Source organism: Strix uralensis, chromosome 9 (assembly GCF_047716275.1).
Source record: "Strix uralensis isolate ZFMK-TIS-50842 chromosome 9, bStrUra1, whole genome shotgun sequence".
Lineage (NCBI taxonomy): Eukaryota > Metazoa > Chordata > Aves > Strigiformes > Strigidae > Strix > Strix uralensis.
The window spans coordinates 5,379,212-5,405,085 of record NC_133980.1 but is presented as its reverse complement, the minus strand read 5'-3'; the positions used below and the strand labels follow the sequence as shown (position 1 = coordinate 5,405,085).

General features: G+C 37.7%; 1 protein-coding gene across 1 annotated transcript in view; it reads right to left on the bottom strand.

Moving 5' to 3' along the window:
* LOC141947218 (uncharacterized) overlaps positions 1–25,874 on the bottom strand; it is a 200,788-nt gene that overhangs the window by 139,803 nt on the left and 35,111 nt on the right. The window lies entirely within an intron of this gene.

Genomic DNA, 25,874 nt, shown 5'->3' with positions numbered 1-25,874 from the left:
GTCATGTAGCGCTGGCTCAGTTCACCGGTATAACACCAGCAAGTGCGTGAGAAAATTCTCGGGAGTTATTGCAGAGCTGTACCTAGAAACCAGAAGCTGGGCATAATGGTTAGCCACAGACAATTGAGCTAATTGAGCATGTTTCGCTTATCCGGGTACTTAAGAGCCAGAGATACCGAGTGTGCTGGTGAATAAAAGAACATCTGCTGATAACATCCATTTCATGTGCGAGTTGCAAGTTTTAGAGAGCAATTACACAGCATTTTTGTTTCAAATCCAAATCAGATGTTTAAACCATTCGGTGATTGCACAATTATCTTGTTTTATGAGGCAACCCAAACATCATTTAACAAGATTTGAGCACCACTGTGTATTTTCAATTTATTAACAAAAATACAGAAGCCAAGCCCCCAAACATGACAGGGAGAAGCAATGGAAAAGGCATTTAACAAGGCAGCGGTGAGAACAACCTTGTTGGGCCAATACCACTCCCCACCTTAACGGGAATAGAGATCCTCCCAGCTCTTCTGCTTTGTTACTGCAGGATTATTAAACATGCAGTAGGTACCAATGAAGAAGAGGCACAAAGGGAAGCCAAGGCAGCTCATTCCTACCAGCTTCCCCATAACTCTCATCTGGTGAAGCAACAGTGAGGGGCAGAGGAGCCCGTTCCCCACAGCACAACACAAATCCAAGTACCAGGAGAAGCTGCTGCAGCGAAAGCTGTCCTTGATATTTGGTCCAGGCTGGGCCTGTCATCTGCAAATCTGGTCAAGCTATGCAGTGAATTCTGTCAGAAAATTAGAGAGACAAACACATCAGTCCTCTACCTGGGTACTCAGAGACTTTCCAGGACCTGTTACAGCAATGAGCCAAGAGCTAGAAAAGGATCTAATCAGGACTGGGTCCCTTAGTTACTCGGTGAACTGCAGTACAGCCCGGAGTTTTCTTATTCGGACTTTATCCAAATGTAAAATTGGGAAGGAGAATAAGCCAGATGCTGCCTTGGAGAGGATAGAGGCTGAGTAGACATAAACATAATTCTGTTACTCAGGAATTAATTCTCACCAAAACATATTTCTGCCACACTGAAATTGTAATACTCAGCTTCCAAATCCACAAAACTCATTCCAAGAGTATTCAGTAGAAATTACACCCTTAAAAAAGCTTTGATTTATCACGTCTCATTTATATAACCTCCTTCTACAGTCTAAAGCTAATTTTGTGTTTTCTAACAGAAGATTTCCAATGTTGCTGCACTGAATTAAGCAATAAAACTGAAAAGTCAAGGCCAAGTCTCAACTCCTAAAGCAGTGCTGTTGAGCAGGGCATAACAAGAGTAAATACCCACTTGCACCTCCCCCTTTTCACTCCAGGAGCACAAACAATCCCATACAGGAGGGGACAAGTCATGACCTTTCCTTGCAGAATAATGGGGGCTCCAGACATTCACCTCTTCAGGTGAACCTCTTCATGTCCCCTTAGTCTTTAGTAAGATATTTTAAAACTAGGTTTTTTTCTTAAGACGTCATGAAATATATCATCTTGGCTATACAACTCACACTCTCAGCAACCAACTACCCAGTGCAGGTTTCAGCCTTCCATCCCCACTAGGACCCGTCTTTTGTTCTCATGACTCCCAAGGGTTGGCAAACCAGAACTCTGAAAAACTCCACCAAACTAGTCACACTTGCTGTGAAAGAGCCGGAGAAGCCAGGAGCAGTGGCTAGCAGGCCAGACTGAACAGTACACTGCAAAAATCTTGGCGAAGTAAAAGGATCACCACTAAACCTCACTACAGTCAGCCTAATTACCTGACAGCACATGGTGGGACACAAGCAGGGCTGCTGCCTGAAAAATGTTGCAGAAATTGAAGACTGCAGACATAAGGCATTTGGAGAACAATGAAACCCCAAACCTCAAAGATAGTTATAATTGAAAATAGTTGCTTACTAATTTGTCTGCTACTAATACTCTTAGTGAAAAACTTACTCTATTCATTTTTATGGGACAAAAAATCTGTAATGGAAGCAAAATAATTTAATCATTCCTCCACATTTAGAAGATTTAAGGTCCAAGGAACACAGAAGACCATAACAGTGAAATACATATTGCGTTTCCTTTTGTTTCACCACCAAGTACATTTTCATGGGCGGAGTACTCAGACCTAATCTCCTTTCTACAAGGACCTAAAAGATGTATACCATAGGAAATAATCCTGCATTAGTACAGGGACAGACCAGATGACTGAAAGGTCATCCAGAGTTCTAACTTCTAACACTCTGATTTTCTGGACTTTTGGTAGAGGTTATATGAGTATACATAATTTGCAAACTCATTTTCTCCTGAGTCATCTTTTATTTACCTTTTTTCTCCTCACTGACTTACAGAACTAGCTTTGTGACTAAACAATTTTGGTAAGCCTTGCAATCAACCGGATTAAACAGTATGTGTTGGGTGAACTACAGACAGAATTCATTTGTCAGATCCCCAGTGCCCTGACTTTAATCAGGGGTAATAAAGCCAGCAGTATTGCTAATCCAATCAGTAAGTCCAATGAAAAAGTAAATTTGTAAATGCAGTTCAAAAACTGCCCTTTCACTGTGCAAAAAAATATCTCCCTTTTTCTCTCTCACTCCAAAGGTCTCTAATGAACAAAAAAGGGAGGAGGCAGAGGAGTTGCATATCAAAGCCCAGTTGTCCCTTGAAATCCAATTTTAATTATGAATACATGTGATGTGCTGAGCAAAGACATGTTTTAGGTCTTGCAGCCTTACATTGCAAAGTCACTTAAACCCAAGTAAACTGCCTTTAAGAAATTTCTCCTAATAAATTGTTTATCTGAATACAGTATTTTTCTGCTCTTCTCTGAAAAATTATTTCAAAAACATAAGATATTTCTTTTCCCAGGAAATTGTTCTCAGTGAACAGCTGCTTCTGTATTCCATTTGCAGAGGGACAAGGTACAGCTCAGAGCACTGAAAATCACAGAAGAGTTGCAAGAACTGAACAGGCCATGATGATTAATGGTCAATTGCTGACTCTGCTGGCACAGACTGATGCCAGGAGTTTCTCCAACTTGCCTTCAGTGGATACATATGGCAGCACTTTGAAGCAAAGCAAAAACTAAGGAGTGTGTACATTACAACTCTAGCTCCCCTGTGCTGTTCCAGGAGTTCTCACTATTTTAGGAAGATCTATAATAAATATTTCAGTTACTACTATCATTAGTAACTGAAATATTTATCATCAATGAGCATAAATTTAGATGGGATATAAAGAATAAGTTCTTCCCTGTGAGGGTGGTGAGGCCCTGGCACAGGTTGCCCAGAGAAGCTGTGGCTGCCCCCTCCCTGGAAGGGTTCAAGGCCAGGTTGGACGGGGCTTTGGGCAACCTGGGCTAGTGGAAGGTGTCCCTGTCTGTGTCAGGGGGGTTGGGACTGGATGAGCTTTAAGGTCCCTTCCAAACCAAACTGTTCTGTAATTATTTGTCCCAATCATTTATTACAGGCAAATCAACTGACTGAGGACTGAAGCAATTACCTCCTGGTGGGGACAGACTCCCAAATTTTATTTGAAACTTGGTTTTTCCACACACAGCAATTTCACATTGAGAAATTCCTGGTCTTCTTAATGCCAAGACATTAGCTACGCAGGGATATCTTAACGAGGGCAATGACTAAAATAAGAAATATTTTATACGTCGTAACTTTATTGCCAGACTTCTGCAGAAAGAACCACAGCAGCAAACAAACACTATGGATCTCACCTACCTTAGCCCATGTGCTCCTCGGCCTCAGCTGCCTACCTCTGACTATTATCTTTTGAAACAACATTAGTGTGGCTTTTGCATGGTCAGAACGAAAACCTGGTTAATGCCAATCTCTTTCAAAAGGGGTACTTCCCTTGAAGATGCTCCTGTTTTTTATGGCCACAGCAACCCTGTCTTCCTCTGGCTGATATTATTTCAATGTAAATCAACCCCTCATAAGTAACATGTAAAGAAGTGTGGCCAAATTTGAGACACTTGAATATACTTATAGGGACATTTGTCACTATTATTGGGCTTGGTTCTCTTCCACATTGGGCACCATATGTCCAGCCTTTAAAAAAAAAAAAAAAGGATGCCTTTCAGCCTCACCTTCCACTTGTTTTTGAGGGTTTCACTCAGCATGGTTTCACAGATACATGAATTATCTTTGTCTCTCCATCAATTTTTAAAATGATAGACTTCAAGAGTGTGGCCAAGAATGGACAATTCTTTATAAATTCATTATTTAAGCCTTAATAAAATCTTCCCTAAAAGCACCAATATCAGCAGGAATTTTAAAATACATGTCAAAAGTAACATGGGTTAGGAGCAAACCCATGTCTCACTACGACAGTAAATGCTCTGAGACCAACACAAATACCATCTTTAGATCAGATTTTGAAGAGGTGCCATAATTGTTCAAAACCACTAATGAGTGAAATGAAATTGTAAGAGGAGCTTGCATCAATGACAAGATGGTAGCTGCAATGCCTTCTTGAGTTTTTTTTACTATTAGAAGCTACATTCCCACCTATATCATTGTTGCTTTAGCTGAATAGGTTGTTCTAGACAACTAAGTAGCTGCTGTAAAATAACCACTGCTAATACTTTAATTATAGCAATATCATCATTAACTTATGCTCTCTCAATCTGTTGCCTCCACCTGCTGTTGTTAAGTTTATGTTTATCTTATTATAATACCTGGGAAAGAAACTATCTTCCTCTTATGTAGTTGTACATTGCTCAGCAGAAATGGGGCTCAAGCATGACCAGGACCTTTATACACTACCAAAAGAGGAGAATAAAATTTTTTGAAGTTCTTTCTCAGTTTTCTCTATTGCTACTGGCGTGGGATATAATGACTGAGGAGCTCCAGCCTGGAGGTTAATGCATTTTCATAATGACAGAAGCAAAGAAGTTCATAAACACTTCATAAAGCCCACAGACACTGATGAAAAGCAGAATATACATCAAATATAAAATGTTATTCAGGATGCCAACCACTTTGCAGTTAGGCACTGTCTATTTGAACAGATGTTTTTTGTACTGATGTTGGTTTAATGAAGCAACTTTTGCTAGTTGTTAAAAGAAAAGTCACTGTCTTTTCATTCTCTCATTATCATAGCCTGTTGATCACTGAAGTGGATGCTCTTTTGGTTCTCTGAATCACAGCAGGAAGCCAACACACAAGCCATGGGTTGATTGAAAGTGTGAGATACGGACTTTGGATCAGCTCCTGAACAAAGGAACGGTCACAGACTGTCTAAAGCTGAAAAAAGTTAAGTTACATGTGACAGCCTCAACATAAGTCCATACCACCTTACCTGTGAGCTTACTCATAAAACCAGGGAACAGCAAGAAGTTTTTGAAATTCTCTCTAGACAACAAAATTACTTCAGATTTTCCCCAGACAACAAAATGACTTCAATTAATCTTTACGCTGATAGACTATTTCAGGGCATATTTGTAAATGGCCTAGGGAACAATAATTAAGCACTCAACTTGATGAACAGCTGCACTTTTTTTTAAACCAGTCATTAAAAGTAAGGACAGAGTTACCTGCCTCATTGTTTAACAAGATCTATTAGAATAAAAACATGAAATAGTAACCCTGGAGGAGAAATCATTCTTCATAAAATATTAGATGGTTACATTTGGTTTCCCCACAGATTTTCTTTCCAGGCTCCAAATTTCTCTGGGAAGAAGGCATCTCATTACTGCACTTGCTCTTTTAAGAGAACAATGCTTGTGATTTAGCTAAAGAGAAGACATTTCAAGGAATTGGGTGACCTCTATATCCTTCTTGGATATAAAGTTTCAGAAAAGAAATATATGGGTCTCAGTTTATTGGAATTCCCAATTAAAACAATATTACCTACGGTGTTAAGATGTCACGCAGTCACAACAGAGGTGTGCTGTTCATAAAACATCTTTTCTTAAGAGTTTTTCTAATGTTAATTTTAATTACTCCATTTTATTCATTTATAAAAACTATACATTAACACACACAAGTTCTCCAAGACCTTTCAAGTTTCAAGACCTTTCACGCTAGCAAGCTTCACCAAAAAAAAAAAACCTGGGATGCTTCAGTTCTGAAAAGAAGTTGCCTTGAATAGACAAAGAAATATTATAGTCTCTTTATAGCCAATTGTTTTATCAATGTGCTATAGAACAGATTAAAGAAAGATATAGCTCATCCTTATTAAGCTTCATAAAAAATTCTATTTATTTTTTGTATGACCTGGGTTAGGTTAACAGGAAGACTCTATGGACTTCAACTTGTGATTGTACCAGGATGTTCCTATAGGGCATATCAAAAGAAAGTGCAACAGAAGCATTATTATTATTATTATTTTTAAATCTCAGTTCTCTTTGTATAACAGAGTCACTTCAGTGGCATCCAAAGTCTCTTTTCAAACACAAAAAGAAATTAATTCAGCAAAAGAAAAATAATCAGTCAAGAGGACAACTTTCTCACTAAAGGGACAATTACAGCCTGGTCTATTCCCAAAGTAGAAAATGGAAAGACTTAGAGTATTTGGATCAAGCTGAAGACAGGAGGAGTAAAGGCGGCATGACCTGGATACACATTTCAGATTTGTTTCAATTTATGGTGTCATTAATCTGGAGGGGGAAGGCCAAGGGAAGAGGAACTGTATTTTAGCTTCAGACAGGTTTAGTCTTTAAGATCTCATTTATGCCACACTGCATCTTACTCAATCCAAAGCACTTTGACTAAACACTTGAATATTTATCACTGCCATAGCAACAGTAAAAGAAAAACTTTTTCTGGAACTGACTGAACTTTGAAAGACTGTGGGCAATATTTTACAACCCAGAAGTTTTATTTTCAGAGTTGTCAAGCTCAGACACACCCCAAATGATTTTGGTAGCCAGCATTTCTGAAAAATCAAGCTATAGTAGCTACCTGTTCTTCGGGAAGGTGAGCAAGTTACCATCAGAATAGATACCCTCTGATGGCAAGGGTTAAACCCTGCATAAACTGGCACATAGGAGTTACAAAAATAGCTTAAGATTGGGAAATTTAGCTTAACTATTGCCATTTTCACTAAGTCATTTTATGACCACAGTGTACGATGTGCCTCAGTTTCTCTCATTTATCATAAAGTTTATATAATCAAACTACCATGTGCTTAGAGATTAGGTAGTAGGGGGATGCCATTTAAAAATAAAATATTGTATTGATGCCTACAACTCACCCCCGAGAAAGAAGAGGCAGACAAAAACAATTTGGCAGTCGGCCCTGCAATTTCAGTTGCTCTGCGGCAGTTTGTATTAGCTGAGGAACTGAAACAGATGAAACTACATTTTGTACTTTCCTCATACCAGAGTTTTTAGTGGGAAAAGCAAAACATCCTCGAAGCTCTAACCTTGTGTAAGCATGAAAGGTTAACAGGCAAAAATCAGGCTCCATAATGAGAAACTGAATGAAGGGAAAAGAAACCTTCCTGGCCAAAGTAGTTATCTGCTCCAGAAGCAGAAAACAGTCAAAGATAACACAATTCGCTCCTAAAAGATAAAGTTTCTGGTGTCTGTTCAATGCGAAGGCTTCTGCTTGTTCAGCATAGTACTTCTTCTTGTATTTGTTTCCCTTAGACCTTGGTGATCTTTCCTGTATTCAATTGCTCGGTTCTATTTCTCATCACGCTGTGTGTTACAAAAGCAACTGTTCAGGACTTGGAGGTGCTGAAACTCCTTATCTTGAATTTTAAGGACAGATTACACTAACCTCACTCACAATGAATAGTATTTTATACAAAGTGTATGCACCACCGAAGTCCCTGAGAACACCTATGCTACACTGTGTGGCAAAACAGAAGCAGAGATATCACAAATGATCAAAATGTTTTCTTGACACTTCATGCTGGCTGATAAATATGCTAACACAATACAAAATTTTATTGATACTGGAAGTCTGCCATTTATGACCTAAGAATATTTACTTAAGAAAAGCCATACCTGCATCAGAACAGTAGGACAAGCTGCATTTGTAGAAATCTGTTTGTACTAACTATTCTTATAATATTTCTCTCTGCTTGGATTGAAAGCTCTTGTAATATTCTGACCAAATCCAAATGGGAGGCTAGATCTTGCTTGCTCTGAAATAGATTCAGATGCCAAACCACAGGGGTTGCTTTGACTCTAGAGAACCAAATCTTTAAGTTTTCCTTTACTAACAAGAATTACAAAAAGCAAATCAACCTTTATAGAAGAAAAAGGAAATACAACATCATTTCCAAGAAAACAAAACTGCAGGACCTCATCTCTCATGTATCAGAAAACTGAAGATGAGCAGAGTAAGCATCCATGAGCACAGAGACACACACAAACCTTTCTGTCTCACAGACGGGACTGATTTGGAGATTGCCAGCCCCAACAAGGTCACACTGGCAGCAGGCCCTGTGATGATTGGACTACAGTCCAGCCAAATGTACCATGAACAAGCTGCCAAACAAAACTCTCACTCTGACCTACAGAGTGTGCCCATCAGTTGTTTGCAGGTGAAAAACAGAATCACTGAAATTTTGCAATGAAGTTAACTTGTACATATTTTATTCAAGTCTGTCTACAAATTCTTTCTTCATCACTCTTTGTTGAATCAAAAGCTACAGTAGCTTACTATGCTTAAGATTAATTTCTAAAGACCCTACAGCTGCAGTGCACATTACCTGCTTCCTAAATCCCATCAACTCCATCACAGATGCTCCTCTGAAAGCCAACAGCAACTCAGGCATTTACCAACCCCATACAGGAAACAAAGCAGAGGCTTCAGCTAAACAGAGTAAGATAAAATTGACCCAGGACTCCCAGGAACCCACAACAGTGACAAAAAAGCTCTGTAAGCTACCTTTTAAGTAAAACCATCTATGAAGGCATAAACTTTGTCATAATATTTTTCCCCCTCCACTGTTTTTTTGTTTCCAGCTTCAAAAATTATCTTAAGTAAAATTAGTACACATACATGACCCAAGAGCTTTTTTTCCGCCCCCCACATTACCGAATCTTATGGAGACAACATCAAATGTGCTTATCTCTAGAGATGAACTTTTCTATTAAATCTTTATCGAGGAGGTTAACATCAGTATTCCTTAAATTTATTTGCAAAAGTTATTTGATTCAAACATCATGCTGGGGTTCGTTTTATCATTTATGCTTTTCAGCATACTCTAGCTTGGATTGTATGTAACTACATAATCACAAGTTTTCCAGTTCTCCAGAAGTATCATTTGTTTAATAACATATCTCATGGCTTTACAAAAGAGAACACATGCCATTGATTTGAACCACCACATTTTATTTCTTTGTATGAAATAAGTAATGCTGAGAATTAAGTAACGTTAGAGACCAAAGGGAAGTACAAAAAGACACAATCTGACTTTATCTTAATCAGCCTAAAACCAACACAAGTATTATGGTATCATCTAGAGGTCTCAGCTGTAACAACCTGTACAAAAGCAAGCAAGGTGCCTACATAGCACAGCAAATTGCCGTTTCCAGCACCTCCCACGAGCTTTAAGTTAGCTCAGCTCCTAGATGCAGCATGGCTAAATTAGCTAAAAAAATAGCAACAGGTAGACTGGAGGAAAATCCAAGCTAACACAGCTGAAAGCACATAGCAGGGTGAAACTGTCCCCATTCTGGATTAGTTCAAACGAACCAGAAAGAAATGGTAGGAGGTGGAAAGTAACAAAACAGCAAAGCAAAAAGAACTCACCAATACATACTACACAAAATAATCCTACAGCAATGCCAACACAAAGCCAGGTCTCCTGACTCCTCTTGCTTATTCTATATATCACTCTCATAACATATGGTGAAAATCTGCAAGAACACTAATGAGTTACAAAAATTATGATTCTTGAAGTTAATACGTTTCTGCACTTCGCAGAAGGGGCTTTATACAAGTACCTTCTGTTGGACAGCAAAAAAGACCATAGCCCTCTTCACAGCTACAGATTACCATTAAAGTCATTCCACAGATGTTGCTTTCTGATGGAAAAGTGCTTACTAAAATGCCCACTTTCTTCTTCTTTCCAAAACATGAGGTTTTGGCTTGCAGGATTAGCAATCCCTCTTGCAACTACTTGGATCCATCAGCCAGTAGACTCCTCCTGGACCTGCCCCTACTTACCTCCTCTCCATAGTGCTTGGGAGCTTTCCAGTGGACACAACCCTTTCTGTAGGGTCTGCCCACAAGACAGAAGGCTATTCTGTTTCCATTGCAAATATTATTCATTACTTGTCACCAAAGGCCAACAATATTTGGTGCTGTGTAAACATAAAGATACTTTCCTGAACAGACAATGTAGACTCACTGGCTCTTTATGGATAGGAAAGATAAATAAATTTACCAAATATAGATGCTACCCTAAAGTAACCAAGCATTAATATAGTGAAATAAGGACAAAACAATAGCAAGCAATGGCCTATACAGTTTTTATCCATCATAAATAAGAAATGAAGGCCTTTGATATGTAAAATATACAAGAAACACTCTTGAAGACTTGAATTCATTTAAAACTGATTTTGTTTAGAGTCACTTTTAACTCCTACTGCTTTCTTACAAGCCTCAGGTCTTCATTCTTAAACAATGAACCCTTTGTATTCTGTCATACATTCACAGTAGTAAAAGCCAGATGTGAACTGTAGAGTCTCATTAAAAGCATCATTGCAAAGAGGTGATGGAAGCTTAGAGGACTTATGACCAAGCAGGGAGGTCTGAGATTTCTGTAATTCTTTTGGTGTAAGTATATATTTTCAGAGAATAAAGCTGTCTAATGTGAAACAGCCTCTGAGCTTTCAAATAAGTATAGTGCTGAGAGCACCACTGTTTGTTACGTAGTGGTAAGAAATAAAGACAACCAACATTTGTTAGGTTTACTTTATTCTACACACGCTGGAAATAACTACTGTTCCTAGTCAAATAAATTCTGTACTCCCAATACTAGTTCCACACATAAATGGGTTTAACCCAGATTACAGCTAATACCTCACCACAGTGAAAACAACCTCAATTTACACAAATTGCCTTAATGGAAGCCTGAAGTAGGAACAAAGACAACTCCCTGCTTGGAAGGGTCTCCACCAGGGACAGGATGATTGAGGCATGTTGGTGGTCCAGCAACTTGGAAGGCAGCTTCCCTACTCCTGTTCTGGGACAAATGGAAGGGTCCAGAGCTGATGTTTCAGATGGTTTCATTTCTCTTTTCAATAGAATCATGCTTACAAGGAATATAAAATAAGATGTGGACTAAATGGAATCAGGGCTTTTAAATGCATTTGGGATTTGTACTGTGACCATTCTGCATGATGCTTATAGGGCACTTCTGTTGGTAATTAAAAGGATGCACTCTTAAAGATGGTAGTAAGATCCTCATGAACACTTTCCTGGCTCAAATACTTAAAAAAAAACCCTCAAGCCAATGCTTAGAGAGGACAAATCATACACAAAATTAACATTGTACATTCAGTATCAGAGTAGAGAAGTCTTCAAACTTTGTGCCTTGTAACAAGTCACGTTATTTCAGTAAAATAGTATGCTCCTCTCCTAGAGAACACATGAAAACTAGTTGCACCTCTTTTCCTAAATACTCGTTTTATTTTTAATAAAGCCACGTCTCCCACTTTCCCTCAATCTCAGGCATAAAGATGACATTACACTAGAGAGAAATTGGGCAGATTTAGCAATTCAAACTTATCTCCTCTTTTAGGAATGGTATAAGTGAATTTAATCCAGAAAAACTGTATCATTAATATGTGCTTACAGGTATTCCCTTGAGCTTTTGAGTTTGGAGAACTGTATGAGTAATCATATCAAAACTGTAAGTGCCAGACAGGAAAAATGGGAGTTGCAAGGTCTATGATTAAACATTATGACAAGGTGAGAAAAAAGTTTCATTTTCACATATGTAAGTTCATTTTTCTTTAAAAAATAAGTGTTAAATTTACCAGCCTTCTCAGCACCACTGTTTGACTCTTCTTGTATTAGTTCTACTAACTACGATTAATAGAGATGAAGTCCAATTCTGTTCTTTGTGACAAAAAAAAGATAGTGATGAATGAAATGTTTCCATCTGGTAAACAAACTGCCACAAAAACGTCAGAACCACTGTCAGTATTAGCGGCAACCAACAGCAAGGCACAGATTTCTGTTCAACCTTTAGCTTTGCTGTAGCTATCTGAAGTACTTAACATTTTCTTTCACTTTGTAGTAGGCTGCTTGAAAAGGAAAACAATTCAGTGTTCTCTATGCAGAAAAAGAACAAAACTGTATCTTATTATAGCTAATAAACCTTTTTTCATTAAAATGACTGCCTCCTAAGTTTCATATACAAAAACTGTCCTGAAAGTACCACTACCAGGAGTGACAGAAAAAAAAATTATAGGGATTTAACTAGTGATTCAAATCCAAGGAAAATAGGACATACATAAATTTTAAAATGAAAACCCTTGCTTTTTTAGTGAGATGTCATCTAGATCATTTTTTTAAAGAAGCAGTTTACTGGCAGATGTGCATCAGACACTGCATCATTATTGTTATTGTTAGTTACAACTTGCACAGGCAAAGTATATTAATAAACACCCCCTTTGTTTTACAGCATGTTACACCTTCCAGTTTGCAAGTGTTTGCAATAGCTGGATCGAAAATACTGCACAGGGAAGAGATCCCTGACCCAAATGACTGGACAAATTCCTCCTCTGAGACTTCCCACACAACACAGAATCATTCTGAAACACCTGATAAAACAGAGACACATCCTTGGGTATGCAGAATAAAGGAACACTGCTGACAAAGACATATTTCCTACAGATAGCACATGAAAGGGAAAGCTACTTTTGCAGTGTTCATGATCATAGGGCAGAATAACAAAACACTGGGCTACTAATTTCACCCAAGCTAGAATCATACTCAACTGAGAAAAGGTACATTTGTTTCTGAATAAATGAAGTATTATACATGCAACCAAAGCTTGCAATTGGCTACCAATTATAATATACAGTAACTAGTCATGGCATAGTCATTGTACTAAACAACTGAGATCATCATCATTTTGAACAAAAAGTTCTCACAGAAAAAACATTTCTGAAAAAAACACAGTACTGGCACTTTCCAGTGCCAATCAATAGCAATTAAAAGCAATTATAAACAGAGAATTTGCTTTCCTATATAATCACATTCATTCAAATCTGTATGCTTGCCATATGAGAGGAGGGTCAGGCAAGAGACAAACACACAGAGAGCTGCACAGGTCAATTCAATTTATTCGAAAGTCTCAGTGGACTTCCAAAATAGAGAAACCTTATGGAGGGGGAATGTGTCAGCCACACAGCTCTGAAGCCAAATATATTTTAGCTTTAGAAAAGAAGATACAAAAAATTAGATGATGAAGCACAAAAGATTAATAGTCCTGATCACTGCCAGGCTTTAGATTAATTTTCTCAAACTGACAAGGTGGGAAAAATTGAGATAAAAAAATCATTAGCAACTAGAAAAGAAAATATTAAAAGGAGAAATAAAATGCGAGGACAGACCCTGCTGCAGATAACAAAAGGGAGCAAACACTTGACAGTGAAGAAAGCTCTAGATTAAGACCCATACAAGTCCCCAGGGTAGCTTTTCCAGTTAAATTAATTGCTTGAGTTTTGGTTTATCGCTAGTTTCATCTGTATTTTTCTAATTCTCAAACTGATTTTGCTCAAAACAGGAGCTAGATTACTGCTTGCTCTTAGATTTAAAATTCTAAATCTGCTTTTCCATAGAAACTGGAATTTCAGTTATTCCAGTCCAATTATTTCATTAGACTCATAGGTACATACTTTTGAATGGACAAGCTAATTAACAAATTGTTTTGATGTTTTAATGAGGTAGTCTCCAGCTCCTTTAAGGACTAATTGCAGTGGGGAAAACAGGGTTGCCATATTTTCTGTCTAGGTGTTTTTTGGAGTGAAAAAAAGTTACTGCTACATCTTCTCTCATCTACTGGGTACCACATCACCATCCTGTCAGGCAACCTGACAATCTGCACATCATCTGGGGCTGCCTGCAGATCCTGCCTGCCAGATATGCACTGCCTACCAGCTTCAATAACAGAGTATTCATCTGGATAGCTTAACTTCTTTCTGAGGCTCTCATTTTTACATGTTGACTACTGTAAAAAGATTTTATCACTTTTTTTTTTTTTTAGCAATTTCCCTTGCTCATATCCGTACAGACTTGTGAAACCACCAGTCCAGATAAATGGTATTTGCAGCCAAATCTCAGTGCTGTTTCTTCTACTGGATCCTCCTCTGAGACATCAAGCATCTATTTTCTTGCCTTCCTTACTTCCAAGGTCCCCAATAGCTCTGTCCCATCAATCAAGATGTCAGACTTCATTACCCATATGATAAAAATAAAAGCAAACATCTCTGCTTGCATATTGTCTTAGGCTGTCCTTCCCCTTGGGGGACCAGGCAGGGACACAAGTCTTCCTGAACAAAACTAAATCACTGCCCACCTTCAAAAATCCCTCTGGCAGCTTACATTGTTACTAAGAAGCTCAACAATCAGGTCACGGATATAACAAAACCACAACCTAAAACAAATAGTTTAAATTCTCATTGGTTTTCTACCTCCCTGTTTGTTAATGCCTATTGTCTTTTTCATTTAAGGTGTAATTCTTGCACGGGGATAAGCAAAACTCCTTTGTATTTTCACCACTCTGAGGACCTCATCCATAACTAAACTCCACAGTAACATGTTAAACTGAAACGCTGTCAAAAAAGTAAAATACGACTTATCCCTACAAGTTAAACAAGAAACAAATCCACTACATGCATCTGTAATTTCAATATAGGTAGACGACTCCTATATTTTTGTCACACTTCTTTCCTCAAATAACCAGGAACATGATTCTCTTCCTTCTGGCCTCCACCCAGCTTTTCTGTTTTGGCACTACTGCATGTGGATATATCAAGTTGTATTTTCCAGTGAACCATCTCTACCCTCTCCAGTATCACACTCTGAGGGACAGTGTACTTGCTTATGCTAACGTGATTTCATTACACTTACCAGTATTTTCTAGCCTTCTATGTCACTAACGATGAAATATATAGAGTGCGCTGGACAGGTAGTGTGTGTTAATCTTACTGCCAGAAAGAGTAAAAATTTCTCATTGGAAGCATCTGGTAAGAGCACACTAGAGGCCTTGAAATCATGACTGGTGCTCTTACTATTTGCAAAAAATATGAGTAAAAATACATGCTAATTTGATTTCTTAGAACCTGTTTGCCCAATAGGAACCATCTGCTTCTACTCATTGAGTCCTATACGCCCTGATCCGAAGTTCATGAATCCAGCAGCAATCATCCATCCTTTGTCTGCAACGGTCTTTGCATTAATCCAAAGCAGAAGGTGAAATAAAGAATGTTAAAATGAACTTTAAAAATCTATAAAATTCTTCCATTATGCAGTTTATGACAAACTATTATCACTACACTTTGGATTCCTGCAATGAGTTACTTTCTCAATAGCCTCCTGAGGGCATCATAGAACAGAGTCAATAGTTAAAAATTATATGGCAGACAAGAGACAGCTCCAAGTCAGCATTTTATATTCAACAGCAAGAGAGATGCAAGTGGATTGACTTGGGCACTGCATCCCGAGATGATTTCAGTAACAAGCCTGAGTAAATGTAAGACAAGAATTCACAAAGTTCCTCTCAACTTTACTCAGCAACGCCTGTGTATTTTTGTCCTCTGAAAGTATATATTTGAGACATTTAAATAACAGCAGATATAGCTGGCGTAGAGCAACAGATTTTCACAAAGAGGAGGAGTTGTAAAAATCCTAAGTTCTGGACAGCACACCGTTAGTCATCACAGACAGTGGTAATGGAAACAAGGACTACGTGAATCATCTAAGCTGCTCTCTAGGAACACGCCGGACCATTCTACGTAGGCCATAATAACAACATTTGTTATTCTACAATGGTCTTTTAGATTAACTGTCTTATCTGGTTTTGTGATGCTGCACTTGGTGCACTTCAACACAGTAGTCCTACAGAAGGTAAATCATTTCACTAGCTCTCTAACAAGAAAGCTATAGTATATCTTTAAGGAAGTACATATTGATCAAGCCTCTGTCATAATTACAGACTCTCCAGAGCATTCCATTTTCACCAAGGAAATTTTTCCATTATTGGGGAAGACTATGTATCTGCAGTGAAATCTGCTATCTCTAAAGATTAAATTGAAAGAATAATTTCAACTGAAAGTCAGGTTAGTATGAGTACTGACCAATACTTATTACAGCTCTAAATCATGTTCTTTTGTAAATAACAACCAATGAACAGATGTAGCATTGAGTCAAGGCACAAAGAGGAAGATGCTGCAATACGCATAAATTCCTTGAGCATTTAGCTTAATGATAATTATCTTTCCTAAAATTTTGGGGAATTTACAGATGCAATGCAACAAATGTTAACATGCAGAAAACTGTTTTCTAGGGTTTTTTTTTTTCTTTTTTTAAAAAGGATGGCAGCCACAAAGGTACAACCTTTGAAAAAACATAAGAACATAATTATATTAAGCATAAAGTTACTAGAGTTTCTAAAAATCTTTCCATGACTACCATTTCTCATTCTGGTTAGCTATGTAACAGTTGTCAAACATCTCATTACAAGATAAGCTCAGTTTTATTTCAGAAACTGAGTAACAGACACATTAACTGACAACCCCAAGAACAAACTGGTAGTAAGAAATGGGATCAGAGCTGTTTTTTATAATCCCATGAAATATATATCTCAAAAAAGCATCATTAATGAATTTTCTCAGAAGCAACCTTTGAAACTTCCTTCTAAGAGGTAAGCAATACAAAAACTAAAATTAAAAATAAGTGGGTATAAAACCTGAAATATCTTCAGCTATTTTCAAATCTCCAGATATAAGAGAAGAAAGAAATAACACAGAAAGAAAAACATTCCAAGAACTGTTCAACAGACAAATGTTTTCATATTTTAAAGGAGTTAATAATTTACAGAATGTTAGAAATAATTACTTGTTTAAGCAAGTTACCCACTGGACAACTTTTAGAGCCATCAATGGTTTTTTTTTTTAACAGTGTATTGGCTCAATTCTGCTTGAAAAAGTAATTTATTTTACTCAGAAAATAAATTGTAAACATGATGCTCTCTTTGAAATCCAGTAGGAACCCCCATTCTGCTGCAAAAAGTGCTTGGGGGAGAAACTATGTTTCAAATTTATTAATGATTCCTCAAGTTGTTATAGAAACGCAATTGCAGCAAGGCAATGTCTAGAGACACGAGTCCCTTTCATGTACACTTTCACAGGAACTGGTTGCTGAGGTTACCTAACAATGGAGTAACTTGTACATCCAATTCCCTCTTTACAAAGGCATTACAAAACCAGGGCTTTACACAGAACAAAGCTTGCTAAAGCAACTCCTGTGCTTTATTTACCGTGTACGCATTTAGAAAACATTGCTATCTGGTTTCTTCAAATACCTGTTGGCCACTGTAAGTAGAATCAGTTCTTCAAAGATGACATAAAAAAGCTTTAGCTGGGGAAGCAGAACACTATAGTTATAAAACCAGCTTCAACTCTACCAACTACTTAAGAACTTATAGCATATGGTAAATTCATTTTTTACTTCAGTAGGACGATTGAGTGCTCAGTGAGACATCTAAGGCGAGATCTTAAAGACTTACGTACGCTCTAATACCTTTAGTCAGGAATATAGCTGCTTCAGCTTTCAGGAACAGCTCCAGAGATGAACAGATAACCTAAGTATATTTTTTCAGGTTTGTCTAGCATGTTCCACTTGCTGACAACATCAGAAACTATTGGGCTATTTCTTCCCTTCGAAAGGCACAAGAATTAGTGAAGAAAGTTGATCAACCAAAAGAACTAAAGTTTGTTGTTGTTACAACATGCAAGCAAGAGCATTTGAACATGATGCAAGTGAGCAGGGATAAAAAGTCAAAGAAAAAGGGAAAGGTTTGTTTTCATGATTAAAAACAGATTTCAGAAGGAAAATTCAGTTTCATTACAGTCAGAGTTTTTCCATCATTTTTAAGGGAGCCATGACTTCAACCCCAGACAGTTATGAAGTGAAACCAGCTACTACATCATTTTTATTTATTTACTTTTTTTTAAAACAAGCCGAGGAATAGTAAAATGAAAAATCTTTGAATCTGGCAAATCCCAGAACAGCAGTTGAATATAAATGAGGAGATAAATGATAAAGTGTGTTAAAGCAGTTTTTCACTAGGTTGGAACAAAACAAAACTTTGTAATCTCACTCTATATGCCCAACATTATTTTTGTGAAAGTGAAACTAGAAAATCAGGGTTTGGTATAGGGAGGTGTCCCACTGGATGACTAAACAGTCTCAATGGATTTGATAAGCAACTCCTACAATATGTCTGTGAAGAGTACATGTGTGTTTGTGTGTTACACATAACCACATTTGCTAGAAAGAGACAATATTTAGATAAACAGTGTCAAAACAAAGCACTTCTTCAAAAATGATAATTCTGAATGTTTTTTTGCAATAAGGTCTCTACTAGTATTCTTTGACAAAACTAGCCGCAACTGTACTCTGTTTTTTTACTTTGGCCTCTGAACAGTTTAAGTTATTACTTGTGTTATGCTTGTGATAGTTTCACAGATGGGATTTCTGCCAGCCTTTAACTAGACCACTACAAAGTGTTTCTGCACCTTCTTGGCCTTTATATTAGGCACTTATGGACAGTAGGGCTACTCTGCTGTTGACATTTTGCAACCAACACCCTTTCAGACACACTTCCTTGCTGGTAGCTTGCACTGGGTCCCAGCCCAATACACAATATAGCAGTACTGGTCCCAGTATAAAAGTACTGGAAGAACACTGTGTACTTACACAATTAAAGGAATTGGTCTTATTTAAAATTCATTTATCCAAAGTGCTCAATTCTGAATAGAAAAAAAGAGGTGATTGAATTTTAAAATTAAGAAACAAATACGCACAGTAGAAAATGTTGTTAATATATTTGGTTTCAAAAAGAAAATGAGGGTTTTTTTCCTCTTTGTAAGCCTTCTCTATATGGACTAGCTTTTGACTCAGTGCTTGTCCAGTCTTTAACATGAGCCTCGTGGTACATGTCACAGTGCTTAAAAACTGTAGTTCAACACTAAGGAATGCAATTCTCATTCAGAGACTTTTTATAATCTTTTAGAGAAAAGATTATAAAAAAGGCTATTTTTCAGAGACATGATATAATGAACACTCAATAATTCCAAATACAAGTTGTGTATCATTTCTGTGTATATATCATTTATATGATTAAATCAGTAATAGCACGTATGTCTAGAACTGGTAGACTTCACTTACTGAAGAAAGATATTAAAAAATTAAATGCCTTAGTTTCATTATGCTATTCAGAGGGTGTTCTTGCCTCTTCTTGCCAAACACAGTCTGAAATCCAGATTAATCTCATAAATCATTTCCTGTTGTAAACACCTGAACCATGGACTAGAAAGGAAATTCATCACAAGCTCTTCCCACCTATTGTGGCATTCCCCAATTCTCTAATGAAAAGATCTCAGGCTCCAAGAACAGTCTTTTATTTTCCTTAATGGCTATAGTTTAATAAAGCAGATATAATCCAGAAAGGCTTTAGAAGATATGCACTGGATAAGATCCATTTATATTTCAGTTTTGTCCAATAAGAAAAAAAAATGTTTTCAACTCTTACATGACAAAATTTATGATGAACCAATCTTGCAAGCTATTCCTCACTAGATTCTTACAGAGTCTTGACAGCATGCCCACAACAATTACACTCATCCACACAGATGACTGATGATCACAAAAGGCTGTGAGTCCAGTGCGTCTTACTGAACTTTATTTAAACTCATCACAGCTATATAATTGCTCTGGAGATCTCATGGAATTTCTCTCATTTTACTTCCAGACGCTTATCAATATGTTTGAACCAGTAACGAGGCTTTCACTGCCTTCTGCTGCTTTATGCTCCAGACGATCAGGGACTTTGGGAACACAGGTCTGCCAGAGCACTAGGCAAAATGGTACTGGACCTCTTCAGCCAGCAAATGGAATTACTGGGAGGCACAACGGTCAGTAGATACTCACGTACAAGTTAACTGGGTACCTTTCCTTGTTCGAGAGCATACAGACTAGGTACTTGACATAATATCTCCACAGCAAGAGAAAAAGCTTATTCTCTTAAAACAACTTCTGCCACAAAACCTTTTGCAGACTGGTTTTCAAAATCTCCAGTTTCAATTACATAAAGTGACTTCAGACTAGGGCCAGTAAAGCTGCTCCTGATTTACAATGATGGAAATAGAAGAAAATCTAGCAGGAGAGTTCACAGAAAGTTAATTGGCTGAACTTACAGGCAGAGAGTCTTTCACCATTAGACTGTTACAGAAAATATAGAATTAAGAACAAAATGATCCTCTGAACTCCTGAGCACAACTTAGTCTACGGGACAACAGAAGGGGAGACAACAGCTCCAGCACTGAGTCAATTCCCACAATGATCATCTTCAAAACTAAACACAAAACTGACTGCCAGAGGATAGAGATTAATGTATATTTTATAGATGCTTCCCTACCCCTGCTGCATTCTCCCTCCATCCTTCCAACATTTTCTCTTCCTTTGCAGCCATCATTGCCAGGTCCTTAAGGTTTCCATGACTGCTAGTGTGCCTGAGGAAGAGAAGAGGGCCTGTGGGGCAAAGGGGTAGATGACTCCAATGTGTAACTACATTATGGGGGAAAGCAAGCCACCGACCTGACAGCCAGGAGCTCCAGATGTCACAACAAACTCCTACTCTCCGTATTATGGTGCAGCATGCAAAATAAAGTTGGCAGCAGTGGGGCAGAAGGATAATTGAAACGGAACAGTCTTAAGCATTAACCTTTCTTGTACCTCCTCTTGTAATCCAGAACAGCCTCAAACCTGCACCCACTCTGCTGCCATTTCCAGTACTAGTCCCTGGAAAAAACTGGATAAAGTTATATTCTAAAAACTTCACACGCCACATTGAGGATAAGTGTTTGAAATTCCCACTAAAATGAAACAGATGTTGGAATGCAGCAGTGGAATTAACAGTTGCATCACAGCACAGAAATTATTTTGAAGAATTATTAAAAGGTGTTTGGAAGACACAATATTTCTAGAGTTATGCCAACTTATAAGATGAACATTTAAACATTAATATAGAACAGAGCTGAATACTCAACTCTCATTTGTATTGACTGTAATACACATTTCTCCAGAAAATGGGTGACAAGAGAAGATGTGTTTTCTTTCACTGCCAGACATGCACATGGATCTGACACTGAATAAAGTGTTTCACAATATTCCCCAGTGGCTGCAGGCATGATCCAGAAATGAATCCTTTAAGAGCATTTAGTCATAACACTTGTACTTTGCAAATAAATCAAAAGCAAATCAAAGCGGCCACAGCATTAGGTAAGACATTGGATAATTTTGCTTAGGACCATATTTACTAGTGCTGGGAAGAGCCCACTCCACTCTTACTACAATTTCTTTGACTTCTAATAGGACTAGAGTTTAGAGGGAGGGAGGACTTTTTCCTTTTTCTGTTTTTTGGTTTGTTTTTTTCTTTTTTTTTTCTTTTTTAAAAGTGATGCTGCAATTCAAATCCCGGTAACCTTGGAAACAGCCTCTCTCCTCATATATGTCTGTGTCAATTAAAGTAATTGGGACACTCCAGCTAATGGCGCCTGGATTTCAATATCCAGGCTAGTGCTGAAGCATTAGTCCTAAAGGACTCTCAGCTGAAAAACAGATCCTCTGAAAAAAGGTTGTCTTAGCAAGGTTCTTCTCTTTTGTAAGAATTTGTCAGGAGCTTAGCTGGGAAGAGGCAAGCTTTAAAGAATTTCTTTGTCTGTATACAGGAAGCACAGGGACAATTTAGTAATAGTGAACTCGGAGTTTATTTGTACATGTATGTAAACAAAGCTCCCTAAGCAAAGCAGAGAAACACCATTTATTTAGCTTTAAGATCTTTCACAAAAAATCTCTACAGATTTACAAGATTAACTTTCTTACCTTTTGTGTATGTATGTGTACATACACATACACACGCCCCCACACACTAAAAATTACATATTCACTAAGAGAATTTCTATACATGGCAGATTCACAAACAAACAATACTGACTTTACTAAGTATCTTAGGCAATCCTAAAAATTGGAAGAAAACTTATAGAATTACCACCTCGTAACATAGGTGGCTGGAGAAAAAAGAAGTTGTTAGGAATTTCTCACAGCATCTAAAATCAGCTTGTTCCTGCTTCTTTTATTGAAACCAGAAAGACTTATTTAAAAAAAAAAAGGAAGATTCTCTAACATATTTTGAAAGTCACATAGCCACCAATCAATCACTCAGTTCAATGACATGCATCACCACCTTTCTGCAGATATACATGTACACTCTCAGAAAAGTCTTTTGCTTTTTTGAGGCCCACTTGAGGCCCACTCCCCCACACCCTAAATGAAAGGCATTTAAAAAATGCTTCCACAGAGGATGTTGACTGCAAGAATATTGGCATGTAGCATTGCTAATTAAAAGGTAGAGTCATTTTAAAGATATTTGCTTATTTTTGCATAATAAATTATTGTATGGTAGATGCTTTTGGTTATTATGCAAATGATAAAGTAACTAGACCACATCTAACATCTGTCCTTTCCATCCCTATAAATAGCAGGGAAACAGAGAAGGAATTAAGCAGTATTTGGGAAAAACTATCTAAATAATGATGGTTTGAAACTATTATTATTTCAGGTATTTCAGTTGTCACACATAATACCAGCAAAGGGAATAAAATAAGAAAGTCCAAGCTTCAAGGAATCATTTTCTATATTACAGATCTACTTTAAGTCTTCCCTATAGCCTAGATGATCCAGGCCTTCCAGGCTGAAAGACCAAACATGACCAGGAAATAGGGTATTCAGACCTAGGCTGAAGTGACTAAGTGATCCTTTGACTCTGTTAATAATGGAGCAGCCAAGAGTGCAGTAGCTGAGTCAGGACTGACAGACACATTCACTGCCAGCAAAGGCATGAAATCACAGTCCAGAATTGGCTGCCATAACTGTTGTTTCAGTCCCTTTGAGATTTAAAGTTATATAAATAAGAAATCTGTAATGCAATATGGAATATCTTGATCAAAAAGATTTAAAATGAGAAGCATACAAGTCTACAGGGGAAAAGCTGCCAAACTGGACTTGGGACTGCTCAACTCTAGAAGGCCATTTTTCAGTTTAAAGACTACAGTAAGCAAAATCCTGAAATATTATGCCTATAAAACAGTTTGGAAATATGCTGTAACACTCAGTAAAACCAACGAAGGTAATGCAAGTTTCAACTTGTTACTCATTATGTTTGAATATGGAAAACACAATCTAGTCACTGAAAACCTAGACAGGAAAGTTTTCTGTAACAATTTATTGTTATAAAGTAAAAACTTGTGAATGTATTCTCTCTTAAGGTGTAAGCTATGGGTCCAATTCTCCTTCCACTGAAGGAAGCTAAGTTTGACATCCACATCAACAGCAGCAGAATTAGGCTATAAACTTACAACTGCATATAAACAGCTGTCTGACAATGCATTGCAGAATAAACAGAAACACAAATTAATTCAGAGTAATTATTTATATAGGCCTAAGTGAGACCAGCATTGTGGATTTTTTTTTTTTTTTTGAGGAAGATAAAAATTATCTTTGCTTTACTACCTTCTTTTTATGTGAATAGATGCTGAATGCTGTATCTTGCTTTAAAACATTTCATGTTTTAGCCTAAATATGTACACTCTATTGAATTCTGATGTGGAGTGGTTTACTTGGTGTTTTATTTTATTAATTTTACATTTTAAAAAACAGTTATATTCTCAGCAGAAGAGATTTTAATGCTATACTAAGTCCATTCTGTTGACCATCTATCTATAAGAGGCCCACTACAGTGGATCATGCCAATCAGATCTTCCAGCAGAATTAAATATACAATAATGGTTATTGAGAATTTTCCAAGAAAAACAAGCATGTTTGATTTTAGATCATTCACTGAAATAAGCATCTTACAGAAAACACATGAGTTGAAATCAGATTCTGATGAAACATGTAAGAGGCATATGCTAGTGAAGAGCATAGCTGCTCAGCAGCTCATGCAGATCCCTGGTCTGCAACAACCCTTAAGAGCCCATCTGGAGGGGTTATGGACCCAAAAACCACAGGATTTTCTTTCAGCCACAGGACTGAGACATTCCTGGGAGACAGATGTCCCCCGTGACTAGAAGCCATGCTGGCCAGGGCCCTGAAACAGTCAAGCTGCAAGGCTTGTGCAGAAACAGGGACACGTCACGCTGTGCGACTGAACGACTCTTTGTTTTATTGATGAGTATAATGGAAGTTGCAAAAATCATTTCAGGTTTATTCAGCACCTGCCGGAGCAGGTGTCTTCTAAAGTCATACATGTACTCTACCCGAAGCAGAATAACAGAGATCTTCAAGTCCATAAACACTTGAATTTTAGTGCTCTGTTCTGAATTAGAGCAAGATCAAAACAAAACAACTCTCTGATCTTGAAAACAATCACAGAACAAAAATATTTTTTGCCTGGCCAGCTCTACACTATGGCACATTTTCTCTCATGCTATTTGCAAAGGCATCTGCAATCTCAGCCCTTGCTGTCTCTAATATTCAGTATTTTGTTCACTTCAAACTAAGTACAGGATGATGAAAACTCATGAAACATGATGGTGCCAAAAGAAAATCTGCACCACCATTAATTGCTACATGAGTACATCAGATCTGTCATGAACAGTGACATGCCAGGCATAACAAGCATCTCTGAAGTCAAACTCCCAGTTTCACTCTGCCACAGAATAAAGGATGCTGATGACAGATGGGCAGAGTTAAGCAAGCCGTTCGGCCAAAATCCTAGATAGATGACTCTAGCTGCATTTGACTGCCAAGACCAGAACCTTAGTTTGTATCAGAAACCACTAACTTTCTGGCTTCAGTCAGGAAAAAAAAAAATCTATAAAAAAATTAATGTTATAAATAATAAGAATAAAATTGAAACAATCATCCACTCTCCTGGCTCCTATTCCTAGTTTTCTGCTCTGGCTCCAGGACTATTCCCTCTGTCTACATAGTCCCAGATCCACGTAATTGCAGAACTGCCATTCCACATCACTTAACACTGCTATCCACTTAAGTCAAAACTCCTGGTTTCCCTTCTATCTGACTATTTTATAGTCCTCTTCACCTGAACTAGCATGTACTTTATTCTGCCATGCTGACTGGGCACCAGCTTGGAGTCACTGGACACAAAGGTTCAGTTGTACCTTCTGTCTGTGAAGTCTAGCACTGCTTCTACTAGAAGGTGATCACTTCTCAGTTACTCCATGGTGACAGCACATTACTTGCCAAAATTATATTGAAGCTTCAAAACATGCTTAGGGTGCGTGCAGTCAGGAGGGACCCTGCCAGGGAGATTCATCATATACAACATGGTATTTTACCACTCTTCTGCTCTCCCAACTTCTGCTGGGACAGTTTGCTTCAGGTTCACACATCTTAACCTGAAGTTGCACTGTGTCTCATGAGGAGTTCCCAGTGATTTCAGTAGGAGCTGTAAGTATCTATGAATCAAGAAGATACTTTATCTTATTGAGGTTAACCACGCATCAAGTCTTCTGCTGCCTCACATCCCTCCCTCAAAGTCAACAGGACTGAAAAGAGTATAAGTCAGGGTAATTTCAGCCTAAGTGTCTTCAAGTA